The sequence below is a fragment of the Periplaneta americana genome, chromosome 1 (assembly GCF_040183065.1).
Source record: "Periplaneta americana isolate PAMFEO1 chromosome 1, P.americana_PAMFEO1_priV1, whole genome shotgun sequence".
Lineage (NCBI taxonomy): Eukaryota > Metazoa > Arthropoda > Insecta > Blattodea > Blattidae > Periplaneta > Periplaneta americana.
In genome coordinates this window covers 77,762,720-77,783,533 of record NC_091117.1, presented here as the reverse complement: position 1 = coordinate 77,783,533, position 20,814 = coordinate 77,762,720, and the positions used below count along the sequence as shown (strand labels likewise).

The window sequence follows — 20,814 nt, the reverse complement described above, 5'->3', positions numbered from 1 at the left end:
ATTAATTAGTTTATCACCAAGGCCCATATTCATAGACATTTTTAGCGCGGGTTTCCGGTGGATGATCAGCGTTTTTCGTATTCATAAACCAGTGTTAGCGAGAGGATATGGTTTGAATCCTGTACAAGTAACCATTCGATATCCGGGGCTAGCTTAGTAAACTCGTAGCGCGTGCTGTGAAATGTCTATGAATAGCACCCCAAATGTTTTGGGCATTAGAATAACAGCATTTCCACTTCTGGTTGTGATTTTGCATATTGTTATACTTTGCCCCTGACAGAAGAATACAAAACACCATGCAATAGATGATTTGTGCGTCTTTCAGATGGTTGCTCTTTCATGAAGGATTAGATGTCACTAGTTCTAAGCTCTCTTTATTAAACATGAATGTTCACACAAGCATTTATTTTTACAGTTGCTACAATGCAATGGTCTGAATTAGCAGTACTGCTATACTAGAATTAACGAATGTTTGTACTTCTGACAGTTAAGATTATGAATGAGATGGAGGCACATTGCCATAGCAACGCCCAATCACAGTCCGTTCCCCTCTCACCCTGCTGCCACCAACCTTCAACAAGCATGCGAAGTGTTGCCAGTTCAACAAAATATACGCACATGGTTTATGATGAGGTCTGTTGATTTTCTATGATGGCATTTCACTGTTCGTTCTTAGTTTTATCACTTAATATTCTGACTTTTTAACTCAGTGTTTCATAGTAATTGTTGTAATTATACGTGTGTGTGTGTGTGCTTTTTTGTTAGGCCTATTGGTGTTTATTTAGTTTTACGGTTTATTTTTAAGTTTAATTTTAAAATGGCACAGTCAAGCCTTAAAGGTAAAAGAGGGTGGCCAGGACTTCATTCTCCGAAAAGAAAAACTGCAAGGTTCGGCAAAGGAACACCAATTTGTGGCCAAGCCTGTGAAATGGTATGCTCTCTTAGGGCTTATTTTGAATTAGAAAGACAGAATGAGAGTCCGCTAATTGACGTTAATAAAGTGTTGGAGAGAACTGCTCTAAACATTTCCAGAAATACTGTCATCAATATTGGCAAGGGAAAGTGCGAAATAGAAAAGAAATTTGAAGCTAAAGAAAAGGAAGATGGCACACCAGCTGGGCCTTCAGTTGCGCTGCTGGAAACTCCCGGAAAAGTCAAACCCAGGTCAAAGCCAGCCACGGACCTTGATTCATTTAAAAAGGATGCCATTCGCTGCCATTTATATTCATATTTCCCTAGAAAATACATAAATAATTAGTACATGAGGTCTTCCGCACCACTTTTTAATTTTTATATTTTTGATATTAAAATGTGTTGTAGATTATCAATGTTCGTGTACTGGTACAACAATGTTATTTAAATATTAAATATGTCGCACATTTTAATTTTATTAGTTTATTGTTGAGGCTGTCTTGCTCACAAACAATCAAAATTTGAAGTGTGGTTTCATTCCTGCAAATACAAATTTAAATACATATTACTTGTTTACGAATTAATTTATTTCGGTATATAATTATTTAGTCCTTTGTGAATAAATGTACTTTAGAAAGGAACAAAAATACTTATTTCAAATAATAACAGCACATAATTCGTTTATGTAACAAAATTTATCCAGTCTTCAGAAGGTTAATATTACAATTACTGTTATTATTATTATTATTATTATTATTATTATTATTATTATTGTTATTGTTATTAAAAGTGGTGTTATGGTAGTGGCAGTAGTGGTATTAGTAGTGTGATAGTATCAATCGATCAAAGTTTGTTACGTGTAGTTCTGTGAACTTTTACTATTAATTTTGCGACAATGTCTTTTAGTCAGACAGCTGTAATAACAATCTTGGACTCAAGATACCTGCATTAGAAATTAGAATTCGAGTCTAATTTAATGCAACGTGAGATAAGATGTAGTTTTGAATTTGAAATACGCTGTCCCGTCTGTTTCTCACTGCAATGCGGCAACAGTGCACTCCCCCCCTGCAATTCCACATACAACTGTCAGAAGTACAAACATTCGTTAATTCTAGTGTAGTTATTGAAAGAGAAAAAAAAAATATTTAGAATCTTGTTCATTTCATTCATAGTTTTCTGCCCAAGGGCAATTCTTTCACTGCAAACACAGCATTTTGGCATCTCGTCAGCCCACATGAGTTGTATGGATATAAAGGGAAAAATTGAGACGGTGTCAGGTGGAGTTCCTGGGTAACTAAGTTAGTAGTAAAGCACTGGTACATTCAACCAGAGGTCCTGGGATCGATATCTGGCCCTGGAACAATTTTTCCCTTGAAATTATTCAATGCCCAGGGTGTTTGATAGACGCTATAGCATTGCTGGTTTTGTCATTTAACCTTAATCTGTTACTTGTTTATGGTAACTTCAGTAACCTATTCTTTGATACAGAACAGTATGTAATGTTAACCTAAAGCTTTAATATTCTGTTGTATACTAAAGTGATCTTTCCATTTTTTAACCTGCTTTCCTAGCTACAACTATTGCATAGCAATGGTCATTTGTTTAAGCAATGCTTGCAGCTCTGTCAAACTACACTCTATCGTTGGGTTGGACATACTGTAGCCACATGCAAAAAGAAGATATAACATCTAACAGAGACTATGAGTAAGCAAAAATAAGTTCTGTAATTGACAAAAGAATACCCACATTGCTATTAATAAATGAGCACTATTCTTCTTTTAGTATACTTTATTTCCATTTCTTTGTGTTTTCTTCCATCATGATATTTGAATTTGTTCTTTAAGAAGTAAAACTTTTGTTTTACAGGCATTGCAGATAGAGCAGTTCTATAGGCTTCAGCAGTCTATGTTTGTTACCCTTTGATGTCCGGACGTAGTCGAACTTTGGGGTACTGCTGATGAGTGTGACATCGAATTTGAATTTGATAGTATTATTATATCATACAATTGAAGGCATGGCTGGAAAAGCGGGCTGACTCACAATTACATTTTTCTAGATGACTGCTGACATCTGTTGATTAAGAGCATATCCATTTCTTACATTGATATATACTTAGACTCTCATTAGGTTATAATACGAGTGGAAGCACTTGAATTTGTCGAAATACTTTTTCTATAATGTCAAAAGCGGGCTAACCAACTTCTGCATCACACCTGCTCTCTAGAGGAGATTAGCGAAACTACAGTTAATGTCCTAAATGAAAAATACATTAATGAGTAATACTTATAAAGTTTGAAAATAGCACTACATTGTAGCTTTTACAGTGTTGCATGTCCTCGAACCTTGCGATTAAAGATGTATTTAGTTCGCCGGAAATACTGATGTCTCCGGTTGTAGAGAAAACCAAACAATGGAATTATTTACAAAATAAAACTGAATTTGAATACAGGTGAAAATTTAAGGAATTGACCCAAGTGATTTTATGGACAGACAGAGACATGTGAAAGTGAACTACTGCATCGTGGAGATGAATCTGAATCTGTGACCGATGAACCAGAATAAACCTAGAGCATAGTAGTACAATTGCATTTATGTCCTTCTGATGTGGACGGGTCTAAACTGGACTATCATTTGTTAGGGTTAAAATTTCTCTTTCTCTATGATTGGTCAATCTATAAAACTGTCTTAGACACCCACTTGACTTTCTAACACCTGCTCTTAGAAGGAAACATTTGATTTTGACTCACGTGGTAATTGATTTCCACTTGCATAAATCTATGAATTCTATACTGTAAAGAAATTCCAACCTCAGTGACTTGTGAACTGCAGCTAGACAGACCTAGGTTGTTTTTTTTTTTAGTAGGTTATTTTACGACGCTTTATCAACATCTTTGGTTATTTAGTATCTGAATGAGATGAAGGTGATAATGCCGGTGAAATGTGTCTGGGGTCCAGCACCGAAAGTTACCCAGCATTTGCTTATATTGGGTTGAGGAAAAACCCCGGAAAAAACCTCAACCAGGTAACTTTCCCCTACCGGGAATCGAACCCGGGCCACCTGGTTTCATGGCCAGACGCGCTGACTGTTATTCCACAGGTGTGGAGACCTAGCTCGTTACTATTGCTTGTGACACACCCATAAAGTTACCATTAAGGTCCTGACTTCTAAGGTGGGAAAAAAAAAACCTTCGTATTCACAGCTCTAAGAATTCTAAGAAGAGACTTAGCTGTCCTGGGTTAGGGCTCGAACACACCTGTGAAATTGTGAAATAATATAACAAATATGTCGGGATACATTACACCATTCCCCTTAAGTTTAAGCATGGAGCCTAAATGAGCTGCTTGCTTGACCTTGCCTCATAACAAATTTCATTCGCTTTGTCAATTCTTTTACAATAAATTGTTACAATTGTTAACCATTACAATTCCCAATTTAGCAGTAGTTACTAATTTCTCTTGAAATAAAACTAACATTGAAACAAGAAGAGCACATAACACACAGCACTTCAAAATAAACAAGTTACACTACTACTATGGCAGGAGTTACACAAGTAATTCCTTTATTCAGATATAAGAAAAACTACCTAAGTTGAATACACTTCTCAAAACAATGTTAACTTATTCCGTTTTACCAATTGCCTATAATAAAACACATTACTCATATATATTCCAATACAAACACATAAGAAGAAATGAACTGTGTAGATATAATTGAACAAAATTAACACATAAGACAAAATACAAATTAGCTGGACATTTCTCTTCATGTTACTATTTAGTATCATTAAACTTTTCTTTTAACATAACACTTGAAATTAGATATTCCTTTTGACTTATGACATCTGAAAATCATCAAACTTTTTTTTTTCTTTTCACATAGAACACTTGAAATTAGGTCTTTTGACACACAATAGACAAGACAAGTTGAGAATCTAGAATCGTTTACAGGAGTTTGTGAAGTTTGCGACGGTTTACCTGGTGCCACGAGTTGGTTGCGCCGTTTGTGATGGTTGCCCTCTCCTTCCTCTGCTGCATCGCTGACAGAGTCAAGATCGGTTTTGCCCAGTGAGATGCCGATGAAAGATGCTGTCCCCCGGTAGAGGTGATCTCTTCTCAGGGACCTTGTGGTTTTGTGGGTGTAGGATATACTGTGACGTTTGTCATTCACACGAAAAAATAACCAAGGAGTAAAGTTCCACTAAGTACGTTTATTCAGATCACGTCCCTTACTTGAGTCTAAGCGACAGAACACTGGCTGTTGTTTTCCGTGTGATCTCGGCAACGTAATTATCTCGTCTAACGCCTGTTTAAAATCACTGCTACTACTTTTTGGAGTAAGTCACAAATTAAAGAGCATGAAATCTCCACTTTATCACTTCGATCGGCTCAATGGCCGGGAACTATATTCAAAACTCGATCAGCTCAAAATTCCTAGAACTTTATGATGTACGCGATTGGCTCAAATGCCGAAAACTGTATGATCACGCGATCGGCTCAAGTGCCGTGAACTATATGCGTGATCACGCGATCGGCCCACTGGCCGTAGACTGTGAGTAAACACGCGATCGGCTCAAATGCCGGTAAGATTGTGAGGACGCATCTCGGTACGCCACCCTTTTAAATACTAGCTATGGTGACACGCTCACCAGATGCTACTTTTTGTTTGCTAGCTTCAGACGACGCTACAAGCGCGTTCCTAGACAAGGAAAAACCCACGCTTTTGAAGCCTACGCTACGCTAAAGTTCAATATCCTCCCGCGCATCTTCTGGTCTAAATGTGATAGGTGCCTGCCAGATGGTGAGAACAAAGTGCCTATTACACGCTTCGCTGATCCCCGTCGCGTAGGTTAAACACCTCAAAGAAATAGAGAAATATCTAAGATGAAGCTATACTATGATTTATATAAAAGAAAAATATCTTCCTGTCACTGGACCACTCGACTACAGCTTCAAGTTCATAAGAGCTCCTAAAAATTTTTCCAGAAAGTTCATAAACTTCGCACATTACTCGCAATTCACTTTCACTTATGCTTAGTGTCACAAGGATTGCTTGTTCTTCGAGCGGGATGATGCTCTCGTGTAGGAAGTCATGCTTTGAATACTGTTTTCTTCTTGGGGGTCGCTCGATGGTTTGTCTCGGTTACCAGTGGCACCGTAGACCTCCGTGGTAGTCAAGTGTAGAGATACACTACTGCTTCTGCAATGGATGCTTCCAGTGTTAATACAAATTGACATCTAGCAGCCTCTGTGCAGTCAGCATCCTGGAAGGAATCGTAGATCTATTTTCCTATTCTCTTACATCTGCAGCCACAAATTGGGGCCTGGTTTCACACTGTCTCCCGTCATAATATGGCCTAAATAAGCTAACTCTTTAAAAAATTCACACTTGTCAGATTGCAATTTCAGATGAACTTACGCAATCTTTCGAATATTTCTCTGAATGTAAGATTGTGTTCATATATTGATTTTGCATATATAACTAGATCATCAAGATAAACCAGTGATTTAATACCTATCAGTCCTGCCAAAACAGTGTTCATTTATCTCTGAAAAGCTTCCATACTTTCATCTTGCTCAAATAATAAAAGAGAGCATAAAGAATTTATTTCTTGAACCAGTGGTAATAACTGTTCATTCATAGGCCATTAACGTATTTCTTCACGTTATGCACATTACAAACAATACAGTAGAACACATCACCATGACACAACAGTGCATGATGTCATTCGTCTGCTAATTCCCATCCTTTACAAGAACCAGTCAGATTCACTGATGGCGGCTGATGGATACTACCACCACTGGTGCAACAGTGCTGGAGCATCAGTGACGTCATCACTGAAATTCGGAACACCATGATGCCATCAGATTGTTCAGCACTGAGATTGGAATATGCTCATTGTGTTGACACTGGCACATTTTTCATTAGAATCTGAAGCAATTTCATCTTCACCCGAATCAGGAGTGTCAACATCCACTTCAGATTCACTTCTTGAAACACCAGAATCATCATCAATGCCATCACCACCTTACTCCTCTACACTCATTCCTGGTATGACGTCAATTTTCTTCCTTTTCTGTGGCATTGCAGGATCTTCTTACCTCATTTTTTGCAGGAAAGCTCTGAAGTAGGCATCCAATTCTTTTTCATTGCTTTCTTTATCATGCTGACATCCATTTTCTTGAGGCAACGTCTTCAGCACTTGTCTGTTGAGTGGAATTATTCTTGCTTTGGAAAATCCTGCCTTAATATTGGCACCTCCATTCTATTCGATTTTGGCTAAAAGTTTCTTCAATAGCCTTGAGAAAACATCCTTTGGCATACAGCTTTCTTTTCTTCCAGGACTTGTATTCTATTCCAAAAGTATGCTTCTCCATGCTACTTTTAAGGGGCAGAAAAATTCCACATTCAATGGCTGGATCAGATGTGTACTGTTGCTTGACAGAAAAACACATGATATTTGGTGGTCCTGACAAGCTTATATGGATTCCACAGAGAGGTGCGATGAAAAGTTATCCCTTATGATATACTTCCATTGTATTGGAGGCCCAATTGTATAAAACTCCCTGAATGAAGATCGAAGATCGGAAAGTGAACCGAGTTCAGACACTTGTATTGTATACAACTTTTATACGATCATGTTATCGTGGTTGAAATGCAATGTAAGTTCACGTGAAAAGGATTTGACGACATCACATAAACAGGTGACGTATTTGATGTGCGGCCCATATTGTAGGTTTGTTCAGTGTTGCCAATTTGGTAGGTTGGTAGGTACCGGGAACATTGGTAATCACTGTCTTCAAGTAGCAATCCTTGTGCAATATCCCTGGTTTCAAACTGAGCGTGCACACGTGAATTTGCAAAAATATTGCTGTCATGGGCAGATCCTGGCCACCTTGCAACAATATTTAGGTACCTCAGCTGAGGCCGTCACTCTCGTCACGGCAGTGCTGCGTAAGGTGCCTAAGATCGGCACCTCCCCACATGATGTAATCTGCCTCTTCTCTCTGCTCCAGCTGCCAGCTCCAATTATATCGGAACAGGTAACTCGAGGTGGCAAATTTTGTTGTAATGTTGGGCGTCAGCCCCCTCGAATCAACTGTAGTAAATTAGAGTTCCCAGGTAGCTAAGGGTCGTTTGGGATAACGTAACGTAATGAATGAAATGATGTACTTGACACATGTTTCAGTTTGTATTCATTAACTCCAATTAGGATGTTTATTCTCACTTGTAGAATTAGGTATAGCTGAACGCGTATCCAAGAATGTGTGTTAAATTCACTGCATTATAATAATTGACGAATTATATTGTTGATATTACTCGACGAATTATAGTTTTGATAGTAATCGGCGAGTTATTGAAATTGATAATAATTGAAGAATGTCGTGTGATTCACAAGTAATCAAAGGAGGTATCTCGTGACGGCTGCTACGATTGATCAACTATATTCACACAACTTAAGTGACGTTGCTAATTATCTCTGATAATATTCTAAGTCCGCAATTGATATGGTTATAGAGCCCGAAAATTCTTCTAAATATCGAAAGTACACGAGCATCTAGCTGACTTGTATTTATATTCTATCACCGTATTTACTGTGTCGACTATCTCACCAGACTGTTGTTATTAGAGTCCGTCTTCACCCCGCCGAGTCTTTCACCAAATTAATCTACTCGCTGCCGACTATCTCCCCAGAATGAATCTACTCGCGTCACCACTAACTATGCGAAAATCAACCCCTCTACGACTTGATCACATGATCTGTTCCTAAACTTTAATTGGCTGAGAAGAGCCCTACGTCAACATAGACGCATTACTTGAAAAAATATACATTGGTGTGAATCTACAATATCTGCTAATGACTTTCTAATAGTTCTTAGAAACACAAAATTCCCCTGTGTGCAACAAAGATCGTCTCTTTAAACTATACCCACGCGATCACGAGGTTACTTGAGTACACGTCGACTCAAAGAAATATATCACGCATCAGTAACCCAGCTCCAGGAATCTGACTTGGACAATAGCTTTCACACTCTATCCATTATGCATTGTCCTATCCTCGCCTAGCACGGTTACTATGCTAAACACTCTAACGTTTTGTGTCTAACATACTACAATACCAATCTAAGCTACGCATGAAAATCAATACAATAAAATACCCTATCAAAAAGAATACGTAATCCTACACACTATACATATATAAAAAATAATAATTAAACGAATAAACAAACAGTATCTAAGCTAAGTACAACGAACTGTCTCACAGCTTAGCATCACATATTGCTTATATGTTCAATGAAAAATATCTATGGTGATTTCTATAAACGTCTGCATTTTCACCTCTGGGAGAAATGATCGATATGTGCATACATACATAATCCTACACACTACACATATATATATATAAAAAATAATAATTAAACTAATAAACAGACAATATCTAAGCTAAGTACAAGGAACTGTCTCACAGCTTAGCATCATATATTGCTTGTACGTTCAATGAAAAATATCCATGGCGATTTCTATAAACTTCTGCATTTTCACCTCTGGGAGAAGTGATCGGTATGTGTGTACAGTCTATAGCACCCAAGACATCTGGAAAACGCATTATATAAAAAAAATCACGCATGGTTTTCCTTACTTCATTTTCTTCACTTGGCATTCTGATGTACTCAGGTTTAATTGCAGCTATTGCATTACAAACTTTGTGGATGGTTCTGCAGGCAGTTGCTGTATCTACTTCTAATAAATTGCTGGCAACCATCTGAAAGCTCCCTGTTTCAAAGTATCTTAACATTAACAATAGCATGAATGTTGGCGATAGAGTTTTTTTTCTCCTGGTTGGTTTGACCAAAAATTCTCGCAGTCTCAATTCTAACTGCTCCACTGTATTTTTTTCTAGGCTATCCTAAATTTATACTTTTTGTTAATATCTATGAAAGGATTTCCCCTATCATGAAAAACACAGGGAGCCTGGTGAAATTCAACTTCCTCATCATCGGTAGATCCGTCAGAATAGTCTGAGATCTATAAAATAACAAAGTAACATACAATGAATGTAACATAATTATAGGTTATGTTTTCGTGTTAGGCTATTTGATACTGTTAAACAAGACAAAAGCCTTATATAACTCAACAATTTTCGTTTAGTAATACATGAAGTAGAATATGTATAAATTTACCTGTCAAATCTATTAATAATAATGATTGTGAACATACCTAATTATAGGTTATAATGTTATCATGTTATGTTTATATTGCTGAACATGATAAAGCCTTATAAAATATCAATTTTAGTTTAGTAATACATGAAGTTGAATGTATAAATTTACTTAATATTGTGAATTTTATTAGTAACAACAATGTAATTTATTCGTCACAACAATAATTCCTTTCTACAATTCGCCTTAAACGCTCTCGTCAACAATTGGATTTTCACTTAACTCAGTATTCGTTATAGCACTCCACCGACGACAATGACAATGTACTTGGACTATTACGCACAACAATGAACTGTTAATCTTAACTAATATTTACAAAGCACTATTTACAAATCAGAACTACCAGTTCTCAGTTCACAGTTCTTCTATCTCAGTCACTCGAGTTCACGGTATCTCGAACCACAGACCTTCAGAGACAGTTCACTGTACTCGAACTCGGGTCCCTCCAACTGCGGTCCACTGCACTCGAACTCAGGTCCCTCCAACTGCGGTCCACTGCACTCGAACTCAGGCCTTCGGATGCTGACGCAGATGCGGACGCACACTCGAGTCGAACTCCGGCTGGCTTGCTTGCTCTGGCTTTCTCACTGACTGGCTGACTAATCAACTGAAAAACTCAGAAACTGCTGTCGTTCCTTCGCGACCGTAATTTATAACCACAGCGACGTAGCCTCGAAAATTCGCGAGTCTTCCACTTCGACGGATTTCTGGAATAGTCGGGAAGGTCGTTCCACATTCACTGCGTTAAGTAGCAGCTGCGCGCGCAGCCTCGTCGCGTTGACGTAATACACCCTCTCTCTTCTCTCCACCGCGCGACGTCACTCAATGTTCCGTGGAGCCTGTGCGATCTGCTTTCTTGCGGGACGCTGGTCGTGAGTTCGAATCTCACGTCGCTGTTACAGTATGTTTATTAATAATAATGGTTGTGAACATAATATAGGCCTAATTATAGGTTATATCATCGTGTTATGTTTATATTGCTGAACATGATAAAGCCTTATAAAATAACAATTTTCGTTTAGTAATACATGGAATTGAATATGTATAAATTTACCTATCATGTGTTGTGCCCAGGGGATTGGATAAGTAGGGGATGATAGGGTAGTTGAGGTGGACGAGCTATCAATCCTGTAATCAACTGCTGCGGATTCCAAGGAGCGAGAAAAGGACAGATTCTTAAAGGAGTTGGTTAATCAACATACAGATTGCAGCTTCACGCCTGCAATAAAAAGTAAACACAACAAAATAAAAATAATACTAAATATAATATAATAAAACATAGTGTATAAAAGATCTACATTGGTATATAAAGCAGTTAAAAGTTTTACTAAGTCCTCTCTATACGTTCTTTCCTTACCGAAAGAAAGTCTGAATCTGGCTTGTGTGAGTACGAACAATTTCCACTTACATATAAATTGTAGAATGGCCATCCCCTGTTCTCGTAGTCAAACTGCTAATTCTTCTAAGTGTTGAAATGGTGATGAGTGAATATTCGGACTTAGAATATTCACAATGTTGGAGAACTGCCGGAGCTATAGTCTGCAACCTCCTCCTGGCTCTAAAGTGGCATAGTTTAGTCTCTTGCCAAGTACCGCCGATTGAGAATGATAAGCCAATTTCATGGGGTTTTATATGATTTAAAAAAAAAAAGGATACGCCCTTAATAACAACATCTGATTGGTCAAAATTGTAGCTTGGGGTCGGAACTTAAGAGAGAAGATAGCTTTACAATTGGTTGGTTAAAATGAAATATCATGGATTCCCTTATAAGACCATGGAAGATACCCGTAAACAGGATGAGTTTGTGGTATAGTGACTTTTACAGAAAAGAGCAAAATACATTAATATCTTGTCACTAACAGGATATGGGTGCCCTCCTTCCTTTGTGACATCGGCAAACTCAAAGTACAAAAGATGCGTAATACAAATAAACTGAATAAATCTTAAATGAAAAAAAAATGTAAATTAACTATATAATATTACAAACTTACTCTTGCTTTCTTATGTTACAAATTTTAAGTGTCTAACCAGTTCAAGTTCAAGGCAGGTTAGCATCAAGGATAATCTCCAAAAAAAGTTACAAGGCCAGAGGCCCACACCTGAGGCCAGGTGACCAATAATAACACAGGTAAACATAATCGCAGGTGTACCTGGGTTCGAGCATCACATTACTCTCGCCTTTCAAAATGTTTGAGTATACTCAAACAAACATAAAAAAAAATAGAAATATACAAAAATAATCGTAAATAACATAAGCAAGCATCAAAGGTGTGGGAAGTTATCATTGGGTTCCCAAGTTTAAACGGGATGTGGTCAGACTGTTAATTATTAAATGTCTTTAGTTGCAGTCATATCACCACTTCCTCTGTGAAATAAACTAATTATATATATATACAGAATATCTTCAAGCAACTTGCTTCATATGTCTGTTTTCTTTATCTTGCACTTGATGACGGAAGTTAGTGGCGTACAAACAGATGGGCGGATCCTCGGTTCGAAGAGGCCTGTTGCTCCTTTGGATCTGAGTTCGATGATGTTGCTCCCTCTTCGTCTAGCTTGTCAAGGTTCATTGCTACCTCGTTTCTTTTCACCTGATGTCGAGCACGTGGTGTCGGCCTTGGATCTGCGAGAACTGAGTAATGCTTACGTGCGTGCTGCAAGCAACTTAATAACTTCCTTCTGAATACTGCTAACAGTAATGTCAGTGCCATTAAAACCACAACAGTAATTAAGAACACGTTTACTCGTGCCTTTTCAGAGCTATTGGGCTTACTTTTTAATTCCAAAGTAAGATTTGATACGTCGAAATTTTGTCTCGATTGGACAGCCTCACTTTTTACTATTACTGTATTCAGTGTTAATATTGCCTCGTCTGACAAAACTTGGGGTAATTGATTAGTCAATACGAGTTCCTCATCACTATTTAACAATTCTTTAATATCTGGTAATATTATATGTAGATTATTGTGTAAATTAAATTCACTCCTCCCTGAAGAATGCGGGAATAATTTGAATGACTCAAAATGAATGTAGCAGGTGGAACTGTCACCAATTATGCCGGTGTTCTCCAACTTTAGGTTTATAATTTATTTTCAGAAGTTGTATACTCAAAGCCAGGGGTATAACAGCGTAGTGTTACCTCCGTGGGTTGATACAGACTATAGACCCACAACCAGTGATCTGGTGAATGTATCCATACAGCTGGAAATGGACGATTCAAAATCAACCTGCCACAATATTTTCTTACGGCTTCTGCTTTACCAAGAAATAATGCTATAGCACAACTGGGCTGGTTTTGCCGATACAACGTATAATCGGAAGGGCAGATTGGTAAAATAACTTTTTACACATTTACTTAACATAACATTAGGAAAAGTTGTGAAAAATTGTCGGTCCTCTGATACAGCCAGATATGTTTCTTGTATGTCAACAACCATATGTTTTTGAAGGGATTTATGGAAAAAGGGCAAGGCATGTAGTCGGTACAATTCGAAATAACGATCCGCTGCTTTTAAAGGAATGTCAATAAATAGTCTAATACTATCTGATGTGGCTGCTGCATGTACTGTAGCTAAATCATAATAAATATACATATCCTCAATGGTAGTAGTGGTTATCATAGATGTCCCTGAGGTCAATTTTAATGAAACTTGTAAAATATCTGACAAATTATGTGGTCGGATTAATGACATGGATAATTTGCCTAAACAGTCATGTCCAGCTCGGTTAATGTCTGTGCTAGGAAAGTTTTTATTTCAAATACTGCCATTTCTACTTCTCGAATCATAGCACTATAAGTAGTCTGCTTTCTAATTAATTGCTGAATGTCTCGTACATTCGTCTGTACTTTAGTTAATCCTATTGAAAAGTTTGAAATCGAGTCTCTCAATACTTCTGCTAATTTAATAGTGTTTTGGGCATTCAAATGGGTCTCTTGGTCCAACGTTTTAATCCATGTTAACTGGTGTTCCTCCACATGCATTATTTTCTGTTGGAATCCTTGCAGTTGGTCATCACATGGTTAATATTATGTAAATTCCGAAAATCCATAGTTCCAAATAAATATTTTAACGTGTAGCCTACCACATCTACAAGTCCTCGTGTACGATTTTGGTCTTGTATTGAGGATACATGTAATTGAAAACTCGTATGTGGTTCTGGTAAAAGCTTTGTTATATCTAGCAAATCATCTGCTAAATTGTCTATTAGGCCATTGACTCTGTCTATTTTGGTCCATAACAGTCAATCGTCCGAACATTATTCTAGGAATCTCTTGTCTAGCTTCATCTAATATTTTCCGTGTTCGTGTAATTAAATTACGATATATCTCTAAGTTAATATTTACGACTATTGTCCACTTGTCGCCGGTCAGGAGAACATCTCGATCTTTCAAAAAGACTGCTCCCTTGTCTAAGGCCAAGTCTGCGTCTGGTCGTCTTGAGTCCTTCGCAAGTATACTTGTAAAACAAACGGCAAACACTGTAAAAAGAAATATAGATCTACTATATTTACTTAAATCCTACCTAAAATATAGATTTACTATATTTATTTAAATCCTAGACGAGTATTAATAACTCTTTACATTTATAGTGGCCTAAGCGCTTTTCCTATAACATTCTTATTAAGTGGAGCTAGAGCAAAATTAATCAATTTTGGTAGTTAACATCAATCTTATAAATAAACATACATAATTTAAATTAAATTTCAAAAACAATTTAGCTCGATGCTGCGGGTGAGTATTATTCAGGCGAACTCTACCGGCCAGCACGAGTCCCAAATACATCATGCATGGAATATTACATCATACACAACTCCAAAATGTGTTCTACTCTGTTTCATTTTCACATATTCTTTGTAACCTGTTATGTAATGGATATTGCAATGCTGCATCATTAAACGGCACTATATTAACTTCCTCGTTAATATCTACCTGATCATGACTTGGTTCATTACTCTACATTGGTTTCAACATTATCATCCCGTACATCATCAATTTCCTCATCTGAATCAAAAGTATACTTTCTAGGCTTATTTCCTCGATCGCGTAGTTTATATGGGCTAGTAATGGTTTCTTTATCATTATTTTGACGCTTAACAGAGGTTCCCAGTTCCCAATCTTTATCATTATCGTCACAACGTTTATTCAATTCTTTCTGTTTCTTCTTAGTTGTCCCTTCTGATTCATCATTAGTGGGCTCCATATTTCGTTCTGGGGTTTCCTCATTCCTCTCTTCACTTGTGCTAGGCGGGCTTATTATTACTGTATTATCATTATTCGACACACGTCTGCTATTGCACTCCTTGAGTCTATTTATGTGGACATTTATGCATTTCTCTTCACTAATTTTGACAGTGTAAACCAGGTTAGATAATTTCTCAATTTTTTCAAACGGTCCAGTCCAATGATATGCGAACTTCTTAGCTTTACTTCTGGAAGCTACGGGGTCATAGAGATAAACTATGTCTCCTGCATTAAATTCGCGCTCTCTTGCTCGCTTGCTCGCTTGTCATAGTGAGCTTTGAACTGTTCATGACCCCTTTTGGATTGTTGTCTCACTACTTGAGATGCAACTCGAATTCTTTCTGCTAATAATTTTATATGTGCCTCATAGGAATCATAAGAATTTTGTTACAAGCAAATGCTGGGTAGCTTTCGGTGCTGGACCCCGGGCTCATTTCACCGGCATTATCACCTTCATATCATTCAGACGCTAAATAACCTAGATGTTGATACAGCGTCGTAAAATAACCCAATAAAAAAAGAATTTTGTTTTCTTCCCAAATTTCGTTTCGATTGAATAAATCGATCTTCAATAGGTAACTTCATATGTCGGCCAACAACTAAATAATATGGGCTAAATGTAGTCACTATGTGGTGTGGCTCTGTAAGCCATAATAGCATAGGGTACAAACTTATCCCAGTTTTTCCCATCTTTATGAGCATAATGAGATAGCATATCAACCAATAATTTATGCATCCTCTCGCACACTCCATTGCTTTGTGGTTGGTACGAGGTAGTCTGAATCTTCTTAATCATTAATAATCTACAAGTTTCGGAAAATAATTTTGAAGTAAATTGTGTTCCCTGATCGGTCAACAATCGATTGGATGTCCCCCATTGTGCTATAATTTTGGTCACAAATTCCTTTGCAACTGTCTCTGCACTCTGGTCTGGAATAGGGATAGCCTCACAAAACCTGGTGAAATGGTCAACAAAAGTTAATAAATATTTATTCCCAGATTCTGTAGTAGGTAAAGGTCCGACAATATCCAGCGATACGGTATCCATAAAATCATCGGCTGCTACCGCATCTCCCAAAGGTGCTCTTTGTGATTTTCCGATTTTTCGCGTGGCACATTTATCACATGAGCCTACATACTTTTGAATATCACTACTCATGGTCGGCCACCAATACTTAAGTTTTATGGCTGAAATGGTTCTCTTGGTCCCTTGATGAGCCATAAAAGTATTATCATAATAATGCTTTATCACTGTTACTATTAGTGAACGCGGGATAATAACTTGTATTCCATGTGCAGGGGAATGCCTACACAATAACCCATTATTATCTTTATGAAAATCATCAAACTCAATTAATTTGATCAACTGATCATCGGCCAATTGTTCTGACAAAATCAATTCTTCATTCAAATTAAATTCAAATTCTGAGGTCACAATACCAACATGTCAGCTTAGGGCGTCTGCATGGGATAACTTTTTGCCTGGTTTGTGGATCACTTCATAATCGTAGACTCCATCTGGTGAGCCTCGAACTCGGGTCTTGAACTCGGGTCTTTTAGGTTAAGTAACCATCTAAGTGCTGCATGGTCCGTGTGGAGAGTAAATTTTCTCCCATACAGATAACATCTAAATTGCTTTGTAGCAAAAATTACTGCAAGAAGTTCCCTTTCAGTGCAGCTATAATTTCTTTCAGCAGCGTTCAGCTGTCTACTGCAGTAAGCCACTGGTTTCTCCTCTCCATTGATTTTCTGTGATAGGACAGCGCCTACGGCTTCCTGTGATGCATCTGTCGTTACAACGAACGGTAATGAAAAATCAGGATAACTCAACAGCGGTTCTGTACTTAATTTTGCTTTTAATTCTCGGAAGACTTCTTCCTGATTAGTCCCCCATTTAAATTCAACGTCTTTCCTGGTTAACATTGTTAGGGGTTTAGCAATCATGGCGAAGTTAGGAATGTGTCGCCGATAATAAGATGCTAAGCCTACAAAAGAACGAATATCTCTGACTGATCTTGGTTCCGGATAGTCCCGAATGGCTTTGATTTTCTGTGAATCAGTATTCACACCTTCTCGCGATATAATATGATCTAGGTACTCAACCTGATCTGTGGCGAAAATACACTTAGACGGCTGAATTTTAAAGTTAATTTCTTGCAATTTTACAAACACCTTTTCTAAATTTCTCACATGGGTGGCGATATCTTCACTCATTATCAATATATCATCAAGATAGGCCAAACAGATAGTCCCTTTCAGGCCCATTAATAGAAAATCAATACATCTCATGAATGTACTGGGAGCATTTTGTAGTCCGAAAGGCATTCTATTTTACTGGTAGTGTCCCATGTGACATGTAAAAGCAGTTTTCTCCTTATCTCTTTCATCGATCGGTATCTGCAAGTATCCAGAAGCCAGATCCAAGACAGAAAATACTTTACATTTTCCCAGAGAATCTAACATCTCTACAATGTTAGAGAGAGGATAAGCATCTGACTTTGTGATGGCATTTAATCCCCGATAGTCAATACATAATCTATGCTTTACAGTTCCGTCTTGAGACTTCTTGGGTACAAGTACAATAGGTCTTGCCCATGGTGAAGTGCTGGGTTCAATAATTTTCTCATCTAACATATCGTTAATTTGTTCTTCCACCACCGATTTTAACGCGTGGGGAATCCTATAAGGATTCTTCTTCACTGGAAAATCGTCTCCAGTATTTATGGAATGCTTCACTTCACTAGCACAACCTATTTCTGGACTTCCTTCTACGTAAAACAGATGCTTATATTTTCGTAATACGCCTGTCATAAGTCTCCTATCTTTGCCCTGTAGGTGTCCTAACTTCTCATCTAAAAATTTCTCGAATTCCCATAATTCTTGCACATAGTTATCTTTAGCCCGACGTCTATTTGTGTTCCATATTTGCTTTGTTTCCCGGTCAGTCACATTCACAGTTCCATTACTGGTATTCATATCATTAGCGATTTCTGATTGTATTTGATGAACACCTAGGTTCGCTACACTAGCTTCTCCTATAACACGGTGTTTAACTAAACTCACGGGTTCGGGTGAAAAATTAATAATTTGAATAGGTACATAACCCAAGGTTTTCTCACACTTTACTACGTTAACAACTTCTTGTGGTGTGTTCTCCACAACTGATTTATTCACAAAATCCTTCAATTTTATCTCTTTATTTAATCCTACATCTACCCGCTTTTGTGACGATCGTGAGCAAAATAAAACCTCGCAATTATCGTCAAATTTTGAACTTCCACAAAACTGGTAATCACAATTATTTAACTGCCTAAATTGACACAAATTTCCCTTTTCTTTACTATTCACGGGACAAATAGTCTCCTTATTCAGCACCGGTCGGTCGTCCAACTTTCCAGTTGCAGGCACCGACTCTGCCGCACCGTTCACAGACAGTATCATGAGGGATTGTTCGTCTGAACCAACTAACTTATCCGGTGAGGAGTTTTCTCTTTGGGAAGCACTATTTATGTTGGTAGGGGAATTACCTTGGCCACTTGTATTACTTTGGGGAACACAAACATTACTGTTATTCTGATCACAATTTCTCTGGCCACTCATGGAGACTTCTCGAACATACCCCGATCCGTGATCATCCACAAGGGAACTATGCCCCCGAGCATCATCGACAATTTTCCGAAAATTTCCTAATTGACTAATACTACATGCTACGTTAATCCCAGGTAGCCCATCCTGGTCACTGGTTGGTTCTACCATTAGCACTTGAGAGTTCTTTGGGTTACAACTAAGATTATGGCATCCCATAACCTTAACTCGGACTATTTTCGCCGTATGTGGTGGCAAGACAATGGACTCGGCTAGCAAGATAGGTCCGCTCCAGTCAAGCCGATCGTAGTTCGATGACTGCGAGGCCATTGCAGACACAGAACCCGATTTTTCAGACTCTGATGCGACATTGCACGATTGTAAGTCAGTGTTGATCAATGTCACAGTTTGCCTGCCTATTACTAAGGAGTTCGACTGGACGTCTATGCGCGCACCAGCATAGCGCAAAAAATCCATCCCTATGATGCCTGCTGCGCTGATTCGTATATCAATTATTACAAATTTAAACATGAAATGCTCACATCCCATGAGGAATTTGACTGTCTGGGTTCCAAATGTTTTTACCCTCTGCCCGTTTGCACCCCTGATCACTACGTCAGTTTCTGTAATTAGCGCTGAGCTTACTGTGGGCTTGATTAACGATACTGTGGCGCCGGTATCCACAACAAATTCTCATATTTTCCCCTCTATTTCTAGGTCTACCCGAGGCTCGCTAACTACCTCGTTTAAAGCAGACGGCGCTACAAGAACTGAGTGTGACTGTGATTCGGTTCCTACGACGGGGTTTTCTTCGTAGGACCTATCCCGTTTGGGTACTGTCGCGGATGCCCCTCTGATCCTTTCCTACAGTCCCGTTGATAGTGACCCATAATCCCACAGTTATAACACTGGATACTCGATCGGTTACTACTTGAATTCCCACGTCCCGGAGCTAACTCTCGCCCCCTTGACCCGTTATACTGTCCCCGGGTCGTTAATGGTTATTGCACACAACACAGCAGCAACGACTATTCACGATGTGTAGAATTAAGTAGAACAACGTAATTCTAATTATAATTAATGTCCACAATGCACTATGTGCAGAATGAATCTGTCAGTTCTCAGTACTCCTTTCTCACTACCATCGCTGTTGGCATACATGAGTTCTTTCCGCTATGACAAGACTTCTCTTTGAAAGCCAAGGTCCTGTCTGGTAGCATATTGAAGAAGAGCCCCATCTCATCTGCATTGAAAACATTGCATGGTTTGTATCCCTCCAACAAAGAAGGTAATGTTTCAAGCCATGTCTCCGTGCTCTCCATGTTGACTGCAGCACCTTCTCTGGCTAACTTCTTATCAACTAGGCTATAGCACTCCTTGAACCTAGTTATCCAGCCATTAGATGCATTGAAATTTTCAATGTTAGCTGCACATCAGTATTCTTCGCCTTTTTGCAAAGAATAGTTCAATCAACCAGAATATTCTACACACGTGTTTACTGGTATCACATGAAAAGTACACTTTCCAATTTGGTAAATGTAGACTCCCTACACATTTTTCTTTTCTACTAGCATTTCCACATTTTGTGTCTGCTCACATATTTGATCCTTCTTTGTGTACATAGAGCTCAAAGTGCTTGCAGCTAATCCAAGTTGTTGACACATTTTTCTCGAGGATTCATTTCTATTTCCTTCACTATTCTCAAATGCTCATGCAGCATTCTTACGTGTTTTTTTAGACCGGAACATGGTCCAAGAAAATAACAGGAATAAAGGAAATAAAACAGTAACAGGAGTAAAGGAATGAATATAACAGGAATAAAATATAATAAGAAAAGTAATTAATAACAAAATATG

At 38.1% G+C, this 20,814-nt stretch overlaps 1 protein-coding gene across 4 annotated transcripts in view; it reads left to right on the top strand.

Moving 5' to 3' along the window:
• The window catches only part of LOC138696953 (E3 SUMO-protein ligase NSE2-like), an 81,215-nt gene that overhangs the window by 14,135 nt on the left and 46,266 nt on the right, over window positions 1–20,814 (top strand). For 2 of the 4 annotated variants that reach the window (XR_011331503.1, XR_011331502.1), the window contains one exon: window positions 2,779–12,090. The exons of the other annotated variants lie outside the window; for them this stretch is intronic. The gene's annotated coding sequence lies outside the window, so the exon portion shown is untranslated. Of the gene's footprint in view, window positions 1–2,778; window positions 12,091–20,814 lie in introns of those variants that run through there. 4 annotated transcript variants of the gene reach the window in all.